Source organism: Miscanthus floridulus, chromosome 14 (genome assembly GCF_019320115.1).
Source record: "Miscanthus floridulus cultivar M001 chromosome 14, ASM1932011v1, whole genome shotgun sequence".
In the NCBI taxonomy this organism is placed as follows: domain Eukaryota; kingdom Viridiplantae; phylum Streptophyta; class Magnoliopsida; order Poales; family Poaceae; genus Miscanthus; species Miscanthus floridulus.
In genome coordinates, this window is record NC_089593.1 from 36449379 (window position 1) to 36474967 (window position 25589).

General features: G+C 44.2%; 1 pseudogene; it reads left to right on the forward strand.

Moving 5' to 3' along the window:
* Positions 1-5980: 5980 nt before the first annotated feature.
* On the forward strand, positions 5981-15802 carry LOC136503343 (uncharacterized; annotated as a pseudogene).
* The last annotated feature ends 9787 nt before the right edge of the window (positions 15803-25589 follow it).

Below are 25589 nucleotides of genomic sequence, written 5' to 3' on the forward strand. Positions count from 1 at the left end.
GCTTGACAAGAGCTACAAAGCTTATCCTTTTCAAACACAACATCTTTCAAGCCTCTAACCAAGTCATGCTTAACCAATCTATTCAATTGTTTCATTCCAAAATGACCAAGCCTTCTATGCCATAACCAACCCATGCTAGACTTAGTGAACAAACATGGAGATAATTTAGCTTCACTAGCATTGAAATCAACTAAGTATAGATTCGCATATCTAAAGCCTTTGAAGATCAAATTAGAGCCATCTACACTTATGATCTCTACATCATCTACCCCAAATATGTATTTGAATCCAAGATCACACAATTGAGCCACGGACAGCAAATTAAAGTTCAAGATCTCTACTAGCAACACATTGGAAATGCTCATGTCATTGGATATTGCAATCTTACCAAGCCCTTTGACCTTGCCTTTGCCATTATCACCAAATGTAATACTATCATAACCATCATTGCCATTGGTGTTGATTGAGTTGAACATTCTTGCATCACCAATCATGTGTTGAGTGCACCCACTATCAAGAACCCAATGCCTTCCTCTGGCTTTGTAATTGACCTACAAAAGAAGATCAATTCTTTTTAGGTACCCAAACTTGCTTGGGTCCTTGAAGGTTAGTTACCAAGCTCTTTGGCACCCAAATGGCTTTCTTCTTTGAGCCCATCCATGGTTTACCAATGAACTTAGCCTTGACACCATTTGCACCATTGGTAAGCACATAGAAAGAATCAAGCTTAATGGAGGATACATTAGCTTGTGACTTCTTGTTTATGCACTTTTGCTCTACATGACCAACTTGCTTGCAACTAGTGCAAAACCGACCATTGTTCTTCACAAAACTAGTCTTGTAAGGAGCAAAGGCCACCTTGTCTTTCTTGGGGGTATAGCCTAATCTCTCTTTGTAGAGATAAGCTCTTTGGCTATCCAAGCACATAAGCAAGCGGTCCTCACCACCATAGGCCTTAGCTAAGGTGTGAGTGAGCTTATTGACCTCCTTCTTGAGGGTCTCATTCTCAACCATTAGTGAGGCATAACAAGTGAGACCATCACTACTAGATGAGGTGGAACTAGAAGTACTACAAGAAGGGTTAGCGGGAGCAACAATGATAGGCATAGATAATGATTCATCAATTATATCACAAGTTAAGCCTACATCACAAGTCTCAACATGCTTCTTCTTATTTTGTTCATTAAGCAAAGAGGAATGAGCTTTTTCAAGCTTCTTGTGATCCTTGCCAAGCTTCTCATGGGCTTCCTCTAGCCTCTCATGAGATGCATTGAGCTCATCAAAGGCTTGCTTAAGGGCTTTTAGTTCCTTACGCAAGCTTTTGCATTCCCTTCTCTTAATGCCAAAGTGTTCTTTAGCATCTTCTAGCATGTCAAATAGTTCATCCTTAGTAGGTTCATCATCATCACTATCACTATCATTTTCATTTTTATTTTTATGTTCCTCATCACTTCCATCATCACAAATTTGTACCTTAGTGGCCTTAGCCATGAAGCATGATGGAGTGTCAAAGAGAGAAGACTTCTCATTGAAAGCAATGCTTGCAAGTGCCTTCTTCTTGGTGGTCTTGTCATCATCACTATCATCATCATCACTTGAGGAAGCATCACTATCCCAAGTGACCACATATGAACCACCCTTCTTCTTCTTGAAGGTCATCTTGTCCTTCTTCTCTTTCTTTTCCTTCTTGTCCTTCTTCTTGTTATCATCTTTGTCACTATTGTATGGACATTAAGCAACTAGATGATCTTTGCTTCCATAATTGAAGCACCTTCTTGACTCTTCCTTGTTCTTGGATGAAGATTTCTTCCTTCTAGCATGGTAGCCTTTCTTCATCATGAACTTGCCAAATCTCTTGACAGAGAGAGCCATCTTCTCATCATCATCATCATCCCATGAGCCAGCATCTTCACTTGATGTATCTTTCTTTTCCTTGCCCTTGGATGATGTGGCCTTGAATGTCACGCTCTTCTCCTTCTCACCCTTCTTCTCATCTTTATTCTCCTTCTTTTCTTCCTTCTCATCATCATCTCTATATGTATCATCGGTCATTATGTCTCCCAACACTTGGTTTGGTGTCATGGTGTCCAAACCACTCCTCACTAGAATAGTGACCAATGTGCCAAATCTTGAAGGTAAGCATCTCAAGAACATGTGGGAGAAGTCCTTGTCCTTCACCTCTTCTCCAAGTGCTTTGAGATCATTAACAAGCACTTGAAGCCTATGAAACATCTCCGGCGCACTCTCATCCTCCTTCATCTTGAAGCTTGCAAACTTCTCTTTGAGAACATATGCCTTTGCACCCTTCACAACTTGAGTGCCCTCAAATGATTCCTCCAATTTCTTCCATGCCTCATGAGCTCTCTCAATGTTCTTGATTTGCTCAAATGTTCTCTCATCTAAAGCATCATGGATGGCACTAAGAGCAATGTCATTATTTTGGAGTAGCATTTCTTCGACGACAGTGGGAGCCTCTTCATCTTCAATCTCAATCTTTGTCTCTATCACCTTACAAACCTTCCTATTGATTGACTTCATATAAGTTGTCATCTTAGCTTTCCAAAAGGGATAATTCGAGCCATCAAATTGGGGTGGCTTCTTGGTGTTGTTGATTTGAGCCATTTTTACACCGAAGGTTGTTAAGCCTCAAATCATAGTGACCTTGGTTCTAATACCTCTTGAAAGGTCCTAATGGTTAGAGGGGGGTGAATAGCCTATTAAAATTTTCTACAACAACACTTAGCAAACCGGTTAGACAATTATGAGGCGAAGCAAGTGTTGTGCTAGCCAACTAAAAATGCAAGCCACCTACCACAATTCTAGTTTCTATAGTTTCTAACCACACAATGGCTATATCACTATACTAAGTTAGTGTGCTCTCAAAGCCTAACTAAAGAGCCACACTAACCAAACTAACAAGCTCTCACAACTAGCTACACTAAAGAGCTTGATAACTAGTTTGCGGTAATGTAAAGAGAGTGAGAAAGATGGTTATACCGCTGAGTCGAGGATTGAACCAATCAATCACAAGAGTGAATACCAATGAAGACCAATCACCTTAGAATCAAATGATGACATAATGAATTTTTACCGAGGTTCACTTTCTTGCCGGCAAGCTAGTCCTCATTGTGGCGATTCACTCACTTGGAGGTTCACACGCTAATTGGCATCACATGCCAAGCCCTCAATAGGGTGCCACACAACCAACACAAGATGAGAATCACACAAGCCACGAGCAATTCACTAGAGTACCTTTTGGCTCTCCGCCGGAGAAAGGTCAAGAACCCCTCACAATCACCATGATCGGAGCCAGAGACAATCACCAACCTCCGCTCGATGATCCTCGCTGCTCCAAGCCATCTAGGTGGCGGCAAGCACCAAGAGTAACAAGCGAATCACACAGTGAAACACGAACACCAAGTGCCTCTAGATGCAAACACTCAAGCAATGCACTTGGATTCTCTCTCAATCTTACAAAGATGTTGAATCTATGATGGAGATTAGTGGGAGGGCTTTGACTAAGCTCACAAGGTTGCTATGTCAATAGGTCCGGACGGTCACTCAAAGTCTCCTTTGTGTGCTGCCACGTCAGTAGGTCCGGACACACCTGGCCAGCGTCCAGTCAAAGACCAATGCCAGCATCTTCAAAGCTTCCATTGACCGGATGCTCCGATCCAGTTGAGACCAGCATCCGGTGCACTCTGTGAAACCCTATCTTTTCTATATAGGGCGACAGTGGCACCATCGGACTATCCGCACTCTACGAGCGGACACTCCATCGGTGAAGTTTCTAACCCTTGCTCAAATGTGCCAACCACCAAGTGTATCACCTTGTGCAGATGTGTGTTAGCATATGTTCACAAACATTTTCAAGGGTGCTAGCACTCCAATAGATCCTAAATGCATATGCAATGAGTTAGAGCATCTAGTAGCACTTTGATAACCGCATTTCGATATGAGTTTCACCCCTCTTAATAGTACAGCTATCTATCCTAAATGTGATCACACTCACTAAGTGTCTCGATCACCAAAACAAAATGGCTCCTACCATTTATACCTTTGCCTTAAGCCTTTTGTTTTTCTCTTTCTTCTTTTCAAGTCCAAGCACTTGATCATCACCATGGCATCACCATCATCATGTCATGATCTTCATTTGCTTCACCACTTGGAATGTGGTACCTATTTCATGATCACTTGATAAACTAGGTTAGCACTTAGGGTTTCATCAATTCACCAAAACCAAACTAGAGCTTCCAACTGTGTTGTGGACCGGTGACAGTGGACCACGTCCATGGGTCTTGGTGGACCGATGGGGTATGCTGGGTTGGGGATCTAATTGTGGTCGTCTATTCTCGGATGGACGGCTGAGAGAGGTTAGTGGGGATGGGGTCGCCGGAGCGATTCTATGGTGCGGCGGTGCCATGGCCGGAGAGGCTCGGACCTCACCGGAGTTCACCAAAATGGCTATTTCGGGCCCGATTGCTTCAGCAGATAGCATGGGGAGACAGAGGGAGAAACAGCGAATCCATCTAAGGTATTGGTGGAAGCAGGGAATGAATAAATACAATGGTGAGCTCAGTTTGGCGGCCGATAATGATTCGGCGATGGCGTGAATCTAGCAGAGAGCAAGAGGGGGCATAGCGTGGTACCGTCTGCTTGCTTACCTCCACACAAAGACCGGAGAGTGGCTCGATGCAATAGCGTTGCACGACAGCGATGAGATGTGCTCGATGGCGGTGGCTAGGGTTGCGGCGCGCGGTGAAGCTTGAGCGAGGCGGTGGCTACGGCGATTAGGGTTTGAGATTAGGCTAGGTGTGGGTAGAGCAACTCGGGGCGCTATTTATGGGGGCTCGATAGCTTGAGGCGCAAACCAAGGTGAGGAGACAAGGCAGAGGCGGAGTCGGCAGCGGCAGAGTCCGCATTGGGGACTGAAGGTAGGAGACGCGTCTAACAAAGGGGTCGTGGCCAGAGTGAGGGAGGAGAGGAGAAGGGAAGGGCACCGCTGACGACTGGGCCTATGTCGTCAGTGAGAAAGAGCGGGGACATGGCTGTGTGGGCGCTGCTAGCTGGGCCGGCCTGTTGGGCCGCTGCGGGAGAGAGCGGAGGTGCAGCAGCTTCTACTGCTACAGCTATGGGCTGGGCCATGGCTTGGGCCTCTCGGGCTAAAAGCTAGAGAGGGAGTTAGAGAGAGGAAAAGATGTTTTTTTCCTTTTTCCTTTTCTATTTTTTTTCAAAACCAAATTCAATTATAAACCAAATGCAAATCCAAATATAGCTTTAAATATACTTTTCAAGATGAGAACTTTTGGGAGATTTCCAAAACTAAACTTTTGAAAACTCTTTTATTTTCCAGTTCTGTTTTCTTTTCTTTTCTTTTACTTCAAAGCCATTTTTAATTTCATTTCCAAAAGTATTTTGAATTCATTTTGAATTTTGGATTCCACCACTCGCTGCAATAAATCAAATGCATCAGTATATATGCACAAAAATGTTGCTAAATTCCTATGATAAATTTTAATTTAATGAAAATTTTTATTTCATATGTTTTTATGAGCTCAAAAATACCAAAATAAATGTTTTTAACTCTATTTCAAAAATAGCAATTTTTAGGGTGTTACATGGTTAGAGGTATGCAACCTCATTAAACACTAGGTCTAAACCTAGACAAAGCATATAGTGGTAGTCTAACTAACCTAAGCACTTTACAGAGCACCTACGCTAATAACCAAGTTTAACTTTAAGCACTTTGGTGGCTAGACCAACTAAAGATAAGCCTCAACTCACGCTACCCTTCATTGAACTCTACTCGCTCAATGGCCGGTTGGGGTGCTATTTAGAGGCCCCAAGTCCAAAGCTAGCTATTGCCAAAAGCTACAGCTCTCCAGAATGGTCTTGTGGTAGCACTGGAGCAATCCGGTGAGCTCTGACACACTGAGCGTTTGAACTCGACCGTTGGAGGACAATTGATCCAGTGGTGTCAATGGAGCAATCGGTGCGTTGAATCTCCCTCCTATCTTCATTGCAAGCAAGTGTATTCAAATGAAAATGACCTAAACTGTAAACTTGTTGATGTCTTTGAGTACTACAACTTTGATATAAAGTTTGGCTTCATCCGACTTATTTTGAAAAAGTTACGAATTTTATTGTGCTCCATCTATTTTTAGAGGCGGGCCAAATTGCCAACCACCTCTAGAAATGCCTCCATTTCTAGAGACCGCTAACAAGCCAAGCGGACTCTAAAAAATATCATTTTTAGGGGTAGCTCGGCTTGCCACCCCTCTCTAAGAATTGATGTCTAGACGTGGGCTAGCTTACGAACCATTTTTAAAGGCAGATTTTGATTGGGCCGCATCAAGCAAAAAAAAAAGTCGCCTCTAAGAATTATTTCTATAGTGCATCCGTCGTCCCTGCACCATTAGTTTGCATCTTGTTTCACATAAATCCCTGATTCAAAGTTTTTTCTTAAAATAGCTGGTATAATCTTAGTGGTTTATGTTAATTTTTATTGCAGCATGCCTGTGCATTGCATTATTTGTACTAGAAGTTACGTCATTGACCTATGATCACGACCATACTGATACAATATCATGGTATGCAGCTCCACACCTTGTTCGGTGTATAGGCAGGAGTCATTTATTTTGCATTGCATTCATATGCATTCACGGCGTGTATATTGAAGTGATATGCCCTTGTTGTGATGAAGCTCTATCATATGCCTATGTTCTAAATTGGAAACCATTCATTTTATAATGATATTATATCATATTTATTTTATAAGTAGAACTCCATGTTAAATAGTTGTTGAATTCAACTCTGCCTTAAATAGCTTGTCAAAACAAATTTGCTTGCTGAGAAGTTTCATCTCACCCTTACATTATTCAATCCATGTATTTGATGCTTGCTTAAAAGAGAAGGGGATTAGCTGCACGTCACACACTTCTTCATTTAGAGACTTCGTATTCTAAAGCATAATAATTTAGTTTTTGTTCATCTCCTATATATTATATTATATATAACTAAAAAGATTAAACAGCGAACACCGTTTTGGTGCGATAAAATTTGGCGTCATCTTCGTCTTGTGGGCCCGTGCGATCCTGCCGGTCCCGTGCGATCGGACGTCCTAAGGAAAGCACGCCTGTGCGATCACGCCAATCACGCTCCCACGTCCGACCCTCAACCGGTAACAGTCCAATCCCACACTCACCCCTCTCCACGAGCTCGCCCACGCCGCCGCCACGCACTCCCCACGCCGCCGCCATTCCATGAATCGATGCCGACATCACCCGCGCAAAACCCACCGGAAGAGCAGGGGGCTCCTCCCCTGTCATCATCCTAGCCATGCGGTGGGAGATCGAGATCCATCACTGTAATTTTTGTCGAGTCCGTGGCTCCGCGCGCCCCGGCCCTCCTATGGCATCGTCTCCTCAAGACCTCAGGCAGGCAGCGACGGCTACATGGAAACCCTAGGCGCCATCACACTCTAGTCATCGTCGTGCATAGGCCCAAGTGGAGCAGCAGCAAGTCCACGTTGTCCCTCTGGTTGCCACGGGGGCGTCCTGCCTCCCGGAGCACCGGCCGCCGCAGGTCCCCAAGGCGCCCCCGCGGCCATCTAGGCCGGCCCCGCCGGCAACCAGGCTGCCCCGCGCGGCCACTACCGGCCGTCCGGGCCACCACAGGCCCCCAGGCTCGCCCTCGGGGAGGAGTACGACCTTCGGCGACGATGAGGCGGAGAACGGGTCGCAGCAGAGCGACGGCGATGAGCCTAAGGCCAAGCGCTGGTACGTAAGCCCCAGATTCGCTACTCATTCACAAGTTGAGCCGTATTTTCTTGTTCCTAGAACTCATATACAATCAGGAAGGAGGATGGTGCATCTGTGCCCAGAGGGACAGTGATGCACGCTCTCTTTTGATTTGGCGTCTGTGTAGAACTGCAGATGGGATTATGCTACTTGTCTCTTTACGAGTTGACTACCATTATGTGTTTGCAATTACTTCTGCATGACCTACTAAAAATGCTCAATCTCTGTTAATTCAAATCAATGCATTTTTAGTTGAAGTAAATTTGTTTATTAATTTGATAAATTTGGGTTTAAATTTACACCGCGGGATAATGGAGTTTATGCAAAGTTAACATATTCTCTTTAGCATGTTTCAGAGCAAAATGATGACCATGAGGCAGGATATTCAATTGATTGGCCATGAAATTTGACATGACTGGAAAATTGAAAAATCTAGCTGGTCCATAGATCTGAGCAAACAATACGAATAGTTACTTTCATACAACATATATAGATGATCTCTTTGTGTTCATCTTCATGCCCTGGGCATTGATATATGGAAGGTATGACTAGCAGCTTGCTTATTCTCCCTACGAATACATACGTCAGTTTATTTCCAACTATGTCAACAAGGGTGTCATTCTGCTTCTAATTTTCCATGGGTGTCATTCAGCTTCTAATTTTCCATGAAATTAGCTTTTAGCGCTAGGCCGCTATGGTCATTTTAATTCATGCTTCATATATATCTTATACATCTTATGTATTTTAGCATGTTTTTATGCATGGTTATGAGCAAAAAGTGCTAAAATGAAGTTGGCCAGATTTCACATTGGACATGGGGTGCTCAATTATGTTAGTGCCAATGCCAGCTTTGTCTTAGATAGAAGCATTCATTTAAATTTTGTTTTCTAATTACTGTTCAAGATTTGCCCTACTAATGAAAATTGTTCCGTATATATGACAGGAACAGGGAATGGTTAGTTTCGTACACATAGCAAAGAATGTGAAAGTAACAGAATTAAGTTTGTAGCAAGATGCCATACTTGATGCATGCTATCAGAACATTCCTGTAGATGATGAGTTATGGTCAGTTTCTCCCTAATTTAAATCCTTGTTTCCCCTTCTATAGTCAATTGTGATCAAGTCTGTTCTTCCTAGCTTACGTGTTCCAAATAGGTAAACCTATTCTGCTATGAATTTATCCTTTTTAAATTTTACACCAAAAATTAGAGGAAGATGGCTCGGGGAAAAACAATTGCCTTATGTTTAAATGATGCACAGCTTGACCAATATTGTTGAGTCCATAGCACGGCCACACTACTGGCGTTAGCCCAGCGCAAGACCAATATTTTTCTAGAATTAATTTTGGATTTAATGTGGTCTGTAGCGTTAGCACGGACAATATACTTCACTACTAATAGGATTTTAATTGGGATTTAGGATCTGTTTGAGGCAAAGTGATCAAAGAATTATGTTCTTGGTACTACAGAACAGAATTATCTTAGGCATTTTGGGCAACTTAGTTTAGTTGTTAGTTTGTTGGATGCTTCATCAGTGAAGTTGCGGTTCTGTTTGGTTTCAGTATAAATAAGTGGAAGCTTTATGTTATTGAAGAATAAATATTGTCGAATTCGGTTGGTTTATTTCTCTACTTTGTCATACATTTTGGATTTTGGACTTCAAAAGTTTTTATTATAATAAGCTTATGTTCTGATTGGGAAATGAATGATTTACCATGGCCATTGCTTTGCATTTTTATCACAGTTGACAGTGGGATGTGGTCTGTGGCAGCAAGGCTGCTGGGCACTGGAATGGAAGTAAGGCGCTTAGCTTTGGTGGTGGCAATGGTGTAAGCCGGGCTATTGCTGGAAGCAGCCGTATAGGAGGAGGCCTTTGTACATCTACAGGCCTTGGTGGATCACAAGGGGCAACAAATTGTGATGGAAAGGGTACATATATTGTATTCAATGCTGCTGATATACTATTCATCAGTGACCTCAATTCTAAAGAGAAGGTATTCAGTCATTTTACTGGATGCAAGCTACGCACAGTTTTTGTCAAGGTTCAGTCTTCCTTTTGGCATTATCTGGGTTTAATCCTTTTTCATTTTTCATTTTAAGATGTTGTTTTTTTCCTTGTATCTCTTTTTTTGCAAGCTATAGTGTTAGAGACAATTTTAGTTTTTTTTTGCTGATGTTAATTCTCTATCTTTGATGTTGGTAAAAACATGATAGGAAACTATCACTCTGATCACTGGTGTCACATGTCGAGGTTTAGTTTATGTTAGAAAGTGCAATTTTGATTGGCACGTGCGGAGCAAAATCTGCAGCACCACTGAGGTTACCGGTCAGTTAGGCTACAACATGTAAATTCTTGGTGTATGCCAAACTTTCTATTGTATGTAAAAAACTAGAAGGTTGTGTATGTATCCACTATATTCTGATATCATTGTTGTCATGCAAGTAATCTTTATTTGGTATCATGTCATCAGAATGATCTTTTTTTATTTTAATAATATAATATGTGATCGATAATTTTTCAAAATCACCAAAACATATAAACCATTTTGGTTATTTAATTTGTGTTGTCCTGAATTTTATCATAGCGTTAGCACGGGTAATATATTAGTGGAGGGGAAAGAATACCAGAGTCAGGACTTGGACGAGCAGGGAGGACCGAGGAGTGGAGGAGGCGAGCGTGACTACGTGGGAGACGTGCACGTCCCCTGGTGCGGGTGCGGTAAGCAAAAATTTGGGCTGCTGGGCCTTGTTGGGCCTTCGGATGGTGAGGAAAAGGGGTAGGAAAATGTGTTTTTGGGTTGATTGCTGTACAGGTACTTGACTTTGTCTATTTTTCATTTTTAATATTATTATAGTATGTGCATTATAATGGAAATAAAATAACACAATAATAATTTAACTTTGGGCGCATGTTATATTATTGTAAAAACCATTCTTAAGCTTGATGATGTTCGCAGCATTTCATTTATAAATAATTGCCACTCTTCACGAAGCATGAACAATCAGGACTAGGATAAATTTATGTTATATTTCCCCTAATTCTAATTGGGTGGGTATAAAGGAATTTGTAGGCCAATTATCCGGTTGGACCCGCGTCATGCACCAACCACCCCTTCCCTCTCCCTATCCCTCTCCCACGCAACGTGGCCCAGCCCACCCTCTCCCTCTCCCACGCGACCATGAGTCCACACCCACGCCCTGCCAGAGAGGAAGACGGCAACGGCGACAGCTGGGGTTTTGGCCTCTTGCCCTCTTCTTCTCTAACTCTGGCAGGCTTAGAAGGGGGTTCATGGGAAGGTAGGTCGGCTAGGCGGTGGGGATGGCATGGGAGGGCAGCGTTAGGGTCTTGGCGGTGGTGGAGGTGGCCAGGCTAGGTCAAGGTTAGGGTTTGCATCACTGAGTTTCGGTCCTTTTTGTAAGGAAGAAATGACACAAATTTTATGCTGAGTCATTAGCTAGATGTGTCACCACTTAGTAATTTTGTTTCAAAGACTACAAAATAGTCCTCTGCACCGGCCATGTAAAAGTTGATGAATTGATTTACTTAGAAATTCTGAAGATACATGTCTCATCTTATGAAACTTATTGAGCATAATCAAATGGAATGGTCATCAAAGCTCCTGAGTTTTAGAATGAATTTAAGGTAATTGATTTTATTAGGTTTTATTTATACTACCAAGAAAACTAAAATGGTCAGATTATTTATTACAGAAGCAAATAAAATGGTCTTAGTATGATAATCTTTTAGAATAAATCGTGTGGATGGAGCATCTGTCTATGTGTCCATCAATCTCAAATGCGGTTGTCGCTCAAGCGGCGCTGAGGTAGTCAAGAAAATATTTTTATTTTCCATTGCAACGCATGAACACTAATATTTACATATATTCGCGGATGCTATGAAGATATGGCGCAACTTATTCGTTGATTTATTGCAGTAGGAAAGAAATGGATATCGGTGATTTCTTCTTGCCGATATAAAACATTATCTTAGCCTTATCATGTAAAGGTCTATACAGTAGAGTTTATGAGTCTGCGACGCCATGCTCTGCATGACTGTGTTAATTTCACAAACTATGTCTTTTAGATTAATTGTTACTTTAATGTTGATATCTAATTTCATAGTATTGTTATCTTATCGTGTAATCCATGTGTTTTTTATTACAAAAGTTTAGCTATCTCATAGCAACGTACGGACACGCTACCTAGTATATTATATAACTAAAAAGAATAAAACTAAGACAACCGAATCATGCGACAATTGTTGGGATCGTCGCTCTGCCTCTCCGTGCGATACTGTGACATTTTACCCACGCAACTATCTACGTCGCCAGTTGGGGCCATGATCACCTAGTAGGAAAGATTGCCGTGAAGATTGCCGACCCTGCTCCCTTCCTCATGCGATCCGTAACTGCCTCGCACAACACCCAGGCCTCCGCGACTCCGCGCACGACACCTCGATCGTGGGCAGGACAAAGCCAGGCAGGCCAAAGTCACTGGTGGTGGCAGGGCATCATGTCCCCTTGAAGCCGACACTCCTCTCTCCATTGTGCATGACTCTCCATTCTCTACGATCAGCCAGTGCTCCACTCCACCACTCCACGTGCCATGCGACATCCTCCACCATCCGTGTCTCCACGATCTCCCTCGCTAGGCCAAGATGTGGTGATCACGGCCGGGACATGGTGATCATGGAGAATGTACCACAAAGTGTGCCAATCCCTTCTCTTCCCTTCTTGCTATGTGAAACGGAGCACCCTCGCTGGGCCAGGAGCCCAGGACATGGTGATCATGACCAGGACGTGGTGATCACGGAGAACGTACCACCAGGTGTGCCAATCCCCTTCTCTTCCTGCTATGTGAAACGGAGCACCATTACCGGGCCAAGAGCCCAATATGTGGTGATTGCGGCCAAGACATGGTGATCGTGGAGAATGTACCAGCAGGTGTGCCAATCCCTTTTCTCTCCCTTCCTGTTGTGCGAAACAGAGCACCCAAACCCTAAAACTAATTGGCTATTTGTCTTTGGATCTGATCTAATGGTGATCATGGCTAGGACATGGTGATCGCCGACAATGTACCACCAGGTGTGCCAATCCCTTCTCTTCCCTCCCTGCTGTGCGAAATGGAGCGTCCAAACCTGTGACATCTGGCCTAGTTTGGAATTTGGCCCATAGTGGCCCATATGCAAGTTAATGAGATATTATAGAGAGTTTAGTCCCACCTTGGTTATTAAAGGTGGGATAGATCAACATATAAGGCTTCTAGAGTCCATCCCACCATCCCCTAGTTAATCCTTTTACATGAAGTGAGGACGAAAGCGTAAGTGGAATGGTGGTAGGTGTGGTTTGCTCAGCGTACAGAGTGGATCTTAGCCGTTTAGACTCTAGGGCGTTACAAATGGTATCAGAGCTGACCTTCACGGCCATGGGCACATGTGGGTCAGGGGCACGGACATGGGGATTCATTGCGTGTGTAGGCCCTACGGGGGTGCATGACATGGCACATGTGCCGGCACTAGACGCATGGTCATGTCTACTAAGAGGGAATGTTCCTAGTCATCGTTTGCCTAGTTATGGGTGTGTTGGGTCGACGAGGATGTTGGTTCCTTTGAGAGGGGGCGTATGTGACATCCAGCCTAGTTTGGAATTTGGCCCATAGTGGCCCATATGCAAGATAATGAGATATTGTGGAGAGTTTAGTCCCACCTTGGTTGTTAAAGGTGGGATAGACCAACATATAAGGCTTCTAGAGTCCATCCCACCATCCCCGGGTTAATCCTTTTACGCGAAGCGAGGATGAAAGCGTAAGTGGGATGGTGGTAGGTGTGGGTTGCTTAGCGTGTAGAGTGGATCTAAGCTGTTTGCACTCTAGGGTGTTACAAAACCCTAAAACTAATTGGCTATTTGTCCTCTGATCTGATCTAATTACATGTTCATACATGTATTATGCCTGCTTACTTCCATCCCTTTCATAGATGTTGCACGCCCACCACAACACCTGATCCACAGCACCAATCTACGAAGGGGACCTACTAGTGTTGCCGCACGTCCACGCTCACCAAGATAAGTCTAGTGCAAAAGCAATTGTATCTTACTATTCCTACACTTTTTACTTTTCTTGGCTTCCAAGCCTAATGTTAAGAATATGCTCAGCATCCACTTTAGTGGATGGAATATGCTATAACAAGTGGGAGTTCCCATTGTCTATAAAGGGCAAGGGAGTGTCATTGTAAAAATAGACCTTTGCATTTCCCTTTGCCCTCAGATAGTTCTAGATCTGAATCTGAGATCTAATTGGGTCAACAATCTGGTATCAGAACTAAGAGGGTTCTTGAGTGAGCAAGCACCATGTCCACCGCTAGCTAGATCGTGAGAGCACGCACCACCATGGGTGCTAGAGCCGACGATCGTGCGACACGCCTTGCTATGGTTGTGGCAGTTGTGGCTATGGCAGAATCAGAGGCAGCGGCTATGGTAGTGGCCGAGATGGCCAGGCAGGCGGTGGCTGGGGCCTAGGCCATGGTAGCCACCACTGTAGCACTACACGCTAAGATGGAGCAGGAGCCAAAGCTAGCTGGAGGATCGCATAGCCTGTCAGGCGTCGCCGTCAGTCGACATTACCAAAACAGTGTCGTGGTCAGCGCGGTCGCTCCCTGGTGCTATAGACGGTCTACCACGACTCTGGAGCAGGAATGCCCTAGCAAATGCTCACCAAGTCAAACTACCACGAGTGGAGCCAGCTGATGAAGGTCAAGCTGTAGGTCTGGTGGCTATGGGAGGCGGTTCACATTGGCGGCGTCGACTACGATGATGATCGTCGGGCACTAGAGGTGTTGTGCATCACCATCCCCACCGAGCTTGGTGCCTCCCTTGCCAACAAGGCTACAGCAAAGCTAGCGTGGGAATCAATCGCCGTGGCATGCATCGGTGGAGATCGTGTGCGCTAGGAGACGTTGCAGCACCTCCGAGGGGAGTGGGAAGGCCTTGCTTTTCAGCCTGGTGAGCAAGTCGAGGACTTTGCCCTTCGTCTTACCAATCTAATGGAGTAGATGGCGTGCAATGGTGACACAGACATCACGAAGGAGCATGCGGTGGAGAAATTCCTCCGCTACATCATGAGGGAGTACACGTAGATCATCATGTCGATTGAGATGCTCTTGACTTTGAGCAGCTCACCGTTGAGGATGTGACCGAGAGGCTCAAGGCGGTGTAGGACTATAAGGAGGGGCCTCACACCGAGCCGAGCGCCGCTAGAGGCAAGCTGCTGTACACGATGGAGCAGTGGTGCGCCTTTGACAAGAAAAAGAATGAGGAAGAATTCGGTTCATCCGGCTCCAAGGAGCATCACCGGCGTCCACACAGTAGCAAGAAAAGGAGGAGAAGGGACGCCGGGGCTAGGTCAGCACTGATGGCGGCACCGCCCATGAGTGAAAGATGACCCGGGATGACACCTGCAACAACTATGGTAGGACTGGCCACTAGCCCAAGGACTATCGCCTTCCTCTATGCCATAGTGGGTAGGCTCATGTCGCGCAAGCATAAGAGCAGAATGCCACCTTGTTCCTAGCGCACGGGTGTGTCGAGCTGCAGCATAACACAAAGGAGAGGGTGAAAGGTCCAAGCTTTTCCCTTTTTCGGGTCGGCTGGCTCCATTAACCTCCACCTCGATGAACCGCGCTCCTACGCCTTCCTCGGCAAAGGTGCCACCAATGACAAGATAGACGGCTGGTACCTCGACACCGGTGCGACACACCACATGACTTGTTGGCATGATTTCTTCTCTGACCTAGACTCTAATGTGAAGGGCTCCATCAAGTTTGGTGATGCCTTCGCCGTCGAGATCAAGGGTGTCAGCTTGGTCATCTTCAAGGCCAAGATGGGGGAGCACTATCTTCTCACCAGGGTGTACTACATCTTGGCCTCAAAGAACTCCATCATCAGTGTCAGGCAGTTGGACGAGAATGGCTCTCGGGTGGAGATTGAGGATGGTGTGTTGCGCATCTAGGATAGAGGCCGCCATTTTCTCACCAAGGTGAACCAGGGAAGCAACCACATTTATGTGCTCTATGTATAGGTGGCACGCCCCCTCTGTCTTGCCGCGCGTCGAGATGATGAGGCGTGGCACTAGCACGAGCATTTCGGGCACCTTCACTTTGAAGCCCTAAAGCAACTCGGTAAGGAGATGGTTCGCGGCATGCCCTACGTCGACCACGTCGATTAGCTCTATGACACCTATGTGGTGACCAAGCTAAAGCGCCGGCCCTTCCCACGTCAAGCCTCCTACCGCGCCACCGAGCAGCTCGAGCTATGCACGGCAACCTCTGTGGTCTAGTGTCACCAGGCACTCCTGGAGGTCGGCGCAACTTCCTACTGCTCATCGACAATGCCACCCACTATATGTGGGCCATGCTACTCGATTCCAAGGCGGTAGCTGCAGACACCATCAAGATCCACCAGGCAGCCACGGAGAAGGAGTGCGGCCGCAAGCTCCTAGTGCTCTGCATGGACAACGGTGGCAAATTCATGGTAGCTGAGTTTGCGGCGTACTACGCCGATGAGGGGATTCAGCACTACTCCACACCCTACTCACCGCAGTAGAACAGCATGGTCAAGTGCCGCAATCAAATGGTGGTGGCAGCGGCACATGCGCTCCTCAAACAGCGCGGCATGCCGGTAGTCTACTGGGGAGAGGCCATGATGATTGTCATACACCTCCTCAACCACTCCCCGACTAGTGCACTCGACGGCAAGACATCATTTGAGTCCTAGCATGGGCACAAGCTGATGTTCAGTTATTTGCGCAACTTTGGTTGCCTCGCCTTTCGTCAAGGAGCTAAACCACGTTGGCAAGCACGATGATCACAGCTCACTGGGGGTCTTTATCGGCTACGCAGAGGGGGTAAGGCCTACCATGTGCTTGACCCAGTGACATGACACGTGTGCATGGTGCGAGACATCTTGTTCGATAAAGGACGAGACTGGGCATGCGACAAGGCAGTGGATGATGGGTCGGCAACCGTGCTTCGTGACTTCACCGTCGAGTATGCGTGGGCTGGAGGTGCTAAGGAAGCACAAGGTGCATCTTTATCGACGTATGGGTCTTCATCACCAGCGCCGACCTCTTCACCAACTCCACCTCGTTCGCCATCACCAAATCCGAGGGGGCTCGGTAGCACATCGACGGTGGTTGGTAGTCCATCAATAGCAGTTCTAACCTATCTAGCACCGCAGCCGACCTCTCCAACCTCTACATCATCGCAGCCAATCTCTCCAGCATACTAGCCGACCTCCTTAGCATTTTCTACCTCGCTTGCTGTGACACCAGCGCACATAGGGTAGCCGAAGGTCGAGTACGCCACACCTCTAGAGGATGATGAAGACCACCTGGATGCCTACTACAATGATGAGCCTCTGTGATACTGCACGGTGGCAGGCATCCTCGACGACCAGTCTTCACCGGACCAGCCCGAGAGGCTCTTCGCCCAGCTTGATTTGACGCATGTCGATGAGCCGACCACTTACACTAAGGCCCGGTAACATGGCAGGCGACGATGGAGCAGGAGCTCAAGTCCGTCAAGCAGAATCGCACCTGGAAGCTGGTGTCACTGCTTGATGGCCACTGCCCTATCACCCTAAAGTGGGTGTTCAAGCTCAAGAAGGACGAGTTGGGCACGTTGATCAAACACACGGGGCGACTGGTGGTGCGCAGCTTCGTTCAGCAGGAGGGGATCGACCACAATGACGCCTTTGCCCCCATGGCACGTATGGAGTCAGTTTGTGTCCTCCTCGCGCTGGTGGCTCAAGAGGGGTGGCAAGTCCACCACATGGACGTGAAGTCTGTCTTCCTCAACGGCGACCTCAAGGAGGAGGTCTACGTGCGCCAGCCACCTAACTATGTCATCGCCGAAGAAGAGGGGAAGGTGTACCGCCTGCGCAAGGCACTCTACCGTGCGCCTAGAACACAAAGCTCGACGCCACACTCAAGAAGATGGGCTTCAAGAAGAGCATGCATGAGGCGGTGGTGTACCGGTAGGGCAGTGGACACAACGTTCTACTAGTCGGCGTCTACATCGACGACCTCATCATCACCGACGCTGAAGAGCAGAAGGTGGAGGTGTTCAAGGTGCAGATGAAGAATGCATTCGACATGAGCGACCTCGGCCTCCTCTGCTTCTACCTTGGTGTCAAAGTGCGCTAGGATGCCACCGGGATCGCCTTCCGCCAAACCCACTACGCCAAGCGCATCCTTGAACTCGGCGGCATGACAGGCTACAATCCAGTCCACACCTCGATGGAGGAGAAGCTCAAGCTAAGTCGGGAGAGCATGGAGGAGGAGGTCGATCCAACCCATTATCGGTGGCTGATCGGGAGCTTGCGCTACCAGGTCCATACCTGGCCGGACATCGCGTTCGCCGTTGTGTACATGAGCCCGTTCATGGAGCGGCCGACGATGGAGCATCTGTAGGCCATCAAGTGAATCTTGCGCTACGTGGCGGGCACCCTCGACTACAGTCTTCACTATGAAAGGGCCCCCGACACGGCGTAGTTCGTCAGCTACTGCGACAACGACCTCATCGGCGATATGGATACCAGCAAGAGCACAACCGGGACGATGTTCTTCCTCGATGATTGCTTGGTCAGCTGGCAGCCCCTCAAGCAGAAGGTGTTGGCCCTCTTAAGCTGTGAAGCGGAGTACATCGCCACCACCACTGCCACAACATAGGCGTTGTGGCTATCAAGGATGCTGGTAGAGCCTCTTGGCAGGTGCTGTGGTTGAGCTGAAGGTGGACAGCAAGTTTGCTCTAGCTCTAGCCAAGAACCATGTCTTCCATGAAAGAATCACGCACATCCGCATCAAGTACCACTTCATCAGAGATTGCTTGGAGGACAAAAGCATCAAGACCAGCCACATTGCCACTACTGGTTAGCTGGCTGACATTCAGCCTATTCACTTGTTGATTTTAGCCATGGCTTATCAGCCAGTCAATAGTATTTTCCTCTCACAAACAAACCAGCACCAGCCGGGCTTATCAGTCAGAAACCAACCAGTGAACAGACTCATTCTCACCAAGTCGTTGAGGAAGTCCAAGTTCTAGGAAATGAGAGAGAGGATTCGGCTACAGCAGATCACCTCCAATGCTCGGCACAAGGCTTAGAGGGAGATTGATTGATAAGCCTAGTGCTAAAGCACTTATATCTTACTTTTTCTGCACTTTTTACTTTCTTTAGCTTCCAAGCCTAGTGTTAGGAATATACTCAGCATCCACTTTAGTGGTTGGAATATGCTGTAGCAAGTGGGAGTTCTCATTGCCTATAAAAGACAAGGGAGTGTCATTATAAAAAAAAGTTATTGCATTTTTCATTCAATCCAAGCGGCAAAGGGACAAACTGTCCTCTGGTAATTTTAGATCTGAATACGAGATCCAATTGGGCCAACACACTAGAGGCCAGAGTTGCAGGTCTGTAGTCTGCAGAGTCAGGCAGTGAGTTGCCGATTGCAATTTGCTATAGAAGAGTACTGGGGACATGCTGCGCTATGTGAGGCTTGGTAATTTTTAAACCCTGCAGTACACCCATATTTTTGCAATACTGCATACGCCTAGCCTCTCCTGAACGGAGAATAATTTTGGTGCTGTCCGTGCGTACAAAAGTTTAGCTCTCCTGTCTCTTGTCTCTGCTGGTCATCTTCACCGTTTTGGTGCTGTGCCGTCCCTCGAAATTCTTCTATGTAGCTTGTTGGAACAATGGTATTCTTCTCCGATAATTAGCAAGTCATTCCATTTGCAGCTTGCAGGTCATCTCGCCAAGTAGAAGTGGCAGGAGAAAGTAGCAGCATCTTAACCATCCCATCAGGGACCAATCTCCAGTAATCATTACTTGCCTGCATAGTTTTCTTGCATTAGCTTATTAATTCAGTGATCCTATGCTAGACCTGAAACTTGCATTGATTGACTTTCTCTTTCTCTGATAGAGTTTGACAGTAGCACTTGTTCCCTATTTCATTTTGAGTGTTTCAGTATCTTTTGCAGTTTCTGCATCCAGATAGTTCAGAGAACATTTCAGTTTCTTTTATATTTTTGAACTGGGATCAAACTGAGTTAGTTCCACACAAAGGACATATTTTTCTGAAAAATTGTCACTGTCACTGTGCAAGCTGTGACTTGGCTGAAAATGTCACTGTGCAAACTATGTAGCTTCATTTAGCCAAAATTAGATTTTCTATCAATTTGATCAGATGCCTACCACATCATTTACAATTTTACTGAAATGGTCAGATGATAGGCTATAATTCTCCGAACTCCACATTCTCAGAAATAATTTTATATGGCCAATCACACATGGTTCAGATTAATCAGCATGGCCTTTTTTTTGTTACTTCACATTGATCTATGCAATAGTGATGGATGCAGCAGGTTCATATTCACTACGGGAAACTGGCACTTTGCCGAGTGTCTGCGGCACTCGGCAAAGCCCGAAATACACTCGGCAAAGGCTTTGCCGAGTGCAGCACTCGGCAAAGGGCACTCGGTAAAGAATTAATTGGCAAATAAGCCTTTGCCGAGTGCTTTTTGTCGGGCACTCGACAAAGCCTTTGCCGAGTGCCGGAAAAGCACTCGGCAAAGATTTACACTCGGCAAATGAAAATGCGAAAAAAACCCAAAAATAATAGAAAAAAAAAATTTCGGGGAAGGCCGCCACCGGCCAACGCGCATCCGTCCAGCGCCACCGGCCATCGAAGTCGCTGCATTTTTTGCGCAAAGTTCGCGGCTAACACGGCCGGTGGAATTCGAACTCACGACCTCTCCCTCGCGTGTCTGCTGCTCTACCACTGCACTACACTGTCACTTATGTCTAAAATCCGTTATCTATCCTCATATATTATACTAAACCGAGAGTAAATTGCTTGTTTGAGGCCCTAAACGAATTCAAATCAAAAAGTGGTCAACTATAAAGTTTCATAACTTTTCGAGATCTACAATTTTCATTTAGGAAGTTTTTTCATCCGAGGTCATTTGAAAAATTCGAATTTTAAATTTGAGAGATTCAAACGTAGTTTTGTATGATAAGATGATTTCAAATCAAAAAGTTGTCAACTACATAGTTTCATAACTTTTGGAGATCTACAATTTTCGTTTAGGAAGTTTTTTCATCCGAGGTCTTTTGAAAAATTCAAATTTTAAAATTTTCAAATTCAAACGCCGTTTTTGCATGACAAGATGATTTCAAATCAAATTGTTGCCAACTACAAAATTTCATAACTTCTCAAGATCTACAAAGTTTATTTTGGTCATTTATTCATTCGACATATTGGTAGTAACATTATTCACAAATCTTATATATCCCTCTTCTACTTTCATGAAACTAATATGAGACATATGAGAGAGATGTAGATTTTATGAACAACGTTATTGTCGTTTTGTCAAATAAAGAAATGACCAAAATAAACTTTATAGATCTTGAGAAGTTATGCAATTTTGTAGTTGAAAAGTTTTCATTTGAATTTATTTCGGGCCTCAAAAATTGCTTTGAAAAAATAATTTGTCGATGGCCAAAAAAAATGCACACGGCAAAATACCTCTTTGCCGAGTGCCAAAAAAAAGGCACTCGGCAAAATACATCTTTGCCGAGTGCCAGAAAATGGCACTCGGCAAAGACGCATTTTGCCGAGTGCCGAAAAATGGCACTCGGCAAAATACATCTTTGCCGAGTGCAAAAAAAAAAAACACCCGGCAAAGTCATCTTTGCCGAGGGCCGAAAAAAACACTCGGCAAAGCCGTCTTTGCCGAGTGCCCGATAAAATATACTCGGTAAAGCTTCCGACACTCGGCAAAGTGCCGGTTTCCAGTAGTGATTAGGCCAGATATGTTTGCCATGCCTACAGACCTCAGATAGTGTTTTTTTATGTTCTTTCTATATTCCGGTCTTTCCTGGCTTTTGTCCTTTGTCCATAGCTGCTCCTTCTGTTCGTTGGCACCCAGGAGCAGTAGTAAACTTCATTTGCTTCATGCATGATACAACACGATGATAACGAGGCAATGGATTGTAACATGGAGTAGTAATGGTGTTTATTTCTTTTTTATCTTTTCAAGCAATTCTCTCCTAACTAGATGGCTGCTTTAGTATTATTACAGACTGAATTAATTTTAAATAATAGCAAACCATCTGTTAGTCTTGGTTAGACAGGGCACACGTTTTACCTATGCCACCTCAGAGCACCCACTAAATTTGATTTTAGTTTAAAATTATTACTGTTATGTAGGGCTTGCTGTTATGCCTTTTTACGCCATCGCGAGACCTCCCCCTCTCCCTCACACCGCAGTCGCCAGCACCGCCGCCTCCTGCTCATGCCTCCTTGTCCTCGCATAACAGAAAAATAGTTTGATACAGTCCAACCACTGAGTCACTGACAGCAATAGCATCTATAATGTGTAGCTAGGTGATTTACCTTTTCCAGATTTGAGCATTCGAATTCTGACAAGCATTATCCTCTAGGAATACAGATAATCAGTGAGAAATTGTTATTTGTCGACTTCTGTGATCAGATCTTAAAAGTCTTGCAATATTTATCCCACATCAATTCTATCCGAAGATATAGAGTGTTGTCTGAAGGAGCTGTAGTCCATCGTTGAATCGTCCTCATGATTTCAAGCATGAGTCCTGCGCTTGGTGATTTCATGCATGAGTTCTATTATGTAATCGTTTCCTGCATGCATGAGTCCCCTGCTGATGCAAATTGGATCAGTTGTTGCCTCCTGCGTAGTCCTGATGCAACTTTCATGAACAGTGTCCAACTATATTTCATGTACATGGTAGCCCAATTGCTGCACTCATATATATAAATTACATAATTGACAGGTAGTGTTGATGGACACTCTAGTATATAAACTTTTACAAAGTATGTTCATATGTTTTCAACTTACCAAAATTCATTGAAGCTAATCATACCCGACCGGGGTAGGTGCCACTAGATGGGGATCCTAATGAAAAGAAGAGGCAGAGGGAGAGAGAACGGTATGCAACAATGTCTTATGAAAAGAGGAGTGAAATAAACAAAAAACGTCGTGAGAGGTATAAGATGAATAGCCAAGGTCGTGCTGATCTAAATAACAATATGACTGCCCATTTAACACGTATGGTGGTGTTGCTAAGTGTCACTTTAATTACCTATGGCCGTATTGCTCAGTGTCACTTTAATTACCTATGTTTAAACTTGCAGATGGGAATACAGCAAATGAAACAGGCGAAAATAGTGACGGGCTCCATATGCACTCAACCCACAGTAATGGCGCCGAACAATTATTAGGTTACTTATTCTGCTAATAAAAGTATGTATTGGTGCGGCGATTGCAATTAACGTGATGACACAGTTTGCTTATTGTATGGTGTATTGTATAGATTAATAACAATTTAATATGTTTAAACTTGCAAATTCGAATAAAAGAAATGAAATGGACGAAAATAGTGACCGGCTCCATAGGCAATCGACCTCCAGTAGTAGTTTGGAACAATTATCAGGTTACTTATTAGGCTAATGATAGTATTTATTGGTGCGGCGACGGTAAGGGACATAGTCTGGTTATTGTATTGTTAATTTTGTATTGTATAATTCTATTCGTGTAGTACCCGGTTTTAAGAACAAAACCAGATACATACTATATGTGAGCCTAGAAAGTCAAATCTCACATATAGCAACAAATAAGGGTAATATCAATAGACAATGCTCAATATATAACGTACTAAGTATAAAGAATATAACCTTAGTTAGCAAACAGCGGAAAAACAACTCCGATTTTTGGGTGAAGACTCCAATTCTATAGGAACAACTGACTGGTTGACCACAAGTCTAATTCCTTCAAATTCTAGCAATCTGGTACCCATTCGGAATTTTTATCCAAATAATTTTAAAAATAAAGCAAGCGTAAGTACATGTCGTGCTCAACAGATATAACATGGGGTTCATGAGGCTCAAAAGGCTGACACTGGTTTAACTGCGATTAGCTTTTAATGAGTCATGATTTTAGCAATTGAGTAGCAACAAGTTTATCACAAGCCCATAAACACATGATCAGGTAATCATGAATAATGAATAGCATAAACAGTAATCATTAGTGAGCATCTTTATTATCAGTATCATAAGTGTTCATCATCTATTCCGTAAGGGTTCTAAGGCCGCTCGTGACCGTGAGTACGGCTGATATACCAGTTTTACACTCTACAGGGGTTGTACACTTTCACTGTGAGTCGTGATTTACCCTTTCGCCCGAGGTAGCTAATCTCTTGACCCACTTCCAAGGAAGGTCAGCAGGGTTCACTATGAAGCCTTTCAAAGGTTCGTCTAACAAGTTATGGCCGCTAAGGTTTTTCCATTAATATGCATGAACGCCCCCTCCAAGGAGTGACTAACAAAATACAAAGAAACCAAAGTGCACCCTCTTGGCAGGCCGAGATCATACAAATTGGAGCCTCTCTTGCGCCATAAAGGTAACCACTAACAAACTAGAAAAAGACCTTATACTGAGCTAAAGCCAGAGCCATATAGCCCTCACAGCTATACTGTAAGTCTCAGATGATCACTTACAGATAAGTTCTTAGGGAGAGGAATCTAGAGTACCATAAAAACAGCCCAATGCTCTAGCCCCCTGATTCTATGTTGCTAAAAAATATCTTTTAGTGTTTATTGTATATTTCATTAGTCAAGTTACAAGATCATGGCTTTAGTTGAGCACTAGCATCATACTACCTAATGCAATACCCCATAGATAACAAGGCACAAGGTAACAAAGCACTAAGAAATCCTTAGTGGTAATCAAGGTAGACACATGCAGTATGAATTAAATAATTAAAGGTATATAGGACAACAAGGAAGATTCCATGCTATACTTGCCTTAAAATTAGATCCTTCTTCCAATCCAAATCTTCAAGGATCTGCTTCTTGATTCAACACATAAAGCTCACCGACTGGACAAGATCATAAAGCACCACACAAGCATCCATGTAATCATACACAAAGCAAGCAATACATCTAAATTAGAACAATACATCACTCATAGAAAAATAGGTAAAAGAGTTTGAGACACGATTCTACGCATCGCTACAAACACACAGTCACGAGAGGCACGCTAATCGGAGCTACGGTTTAAAAGATACATCTACCGAAAGATTTGCTTCATACGTGGAAAAGAAAACTATAGGTTCCATTTATTTTAACTATATAAATTCATATATCTAAGATATTTTATAGATATTATAAGTTGAATTAAGTCAAATTTAGATTTGAATTATAAAACTAAAGTAAAATAAATCATATTTTATTTTTAAAATCCAGTTGCATAATTATTATTCCAAATCAGCGTTTAAACCATGAAATTCTAGAAATAGGGACATGATAAACATTGTTACTAACATATAGATCTCATTGTAATGAATCTAGCGCAACTTGAACGGGTCAATTCGGAGCTAAAACATAAAAGATATGAAATAAACAAGATTTCCTTTGTTGAAATAATAGATTAAATCTAACCTCAAGTTTTAAAAGTGGAAATATATTTAAAAGTTGGATAAACATGTAGATTATGAAATTACAAACCTAACGCAAGTTGAACGGGTCAAATCAGAGTTGAAATGGAAATTTTATGACTAAAACAAGATTAGTGGCAAAACTATAAACAAGTGAAAACGTATTTTGGATCTAAACCGAAGTAACTACGTTTTCCAAAGAAGAAAATGTAATATATGATTATGGTTTGGATCGCGGGTTAATTTACCAAAAATAGAGAGGCTCTTTAGCAAAA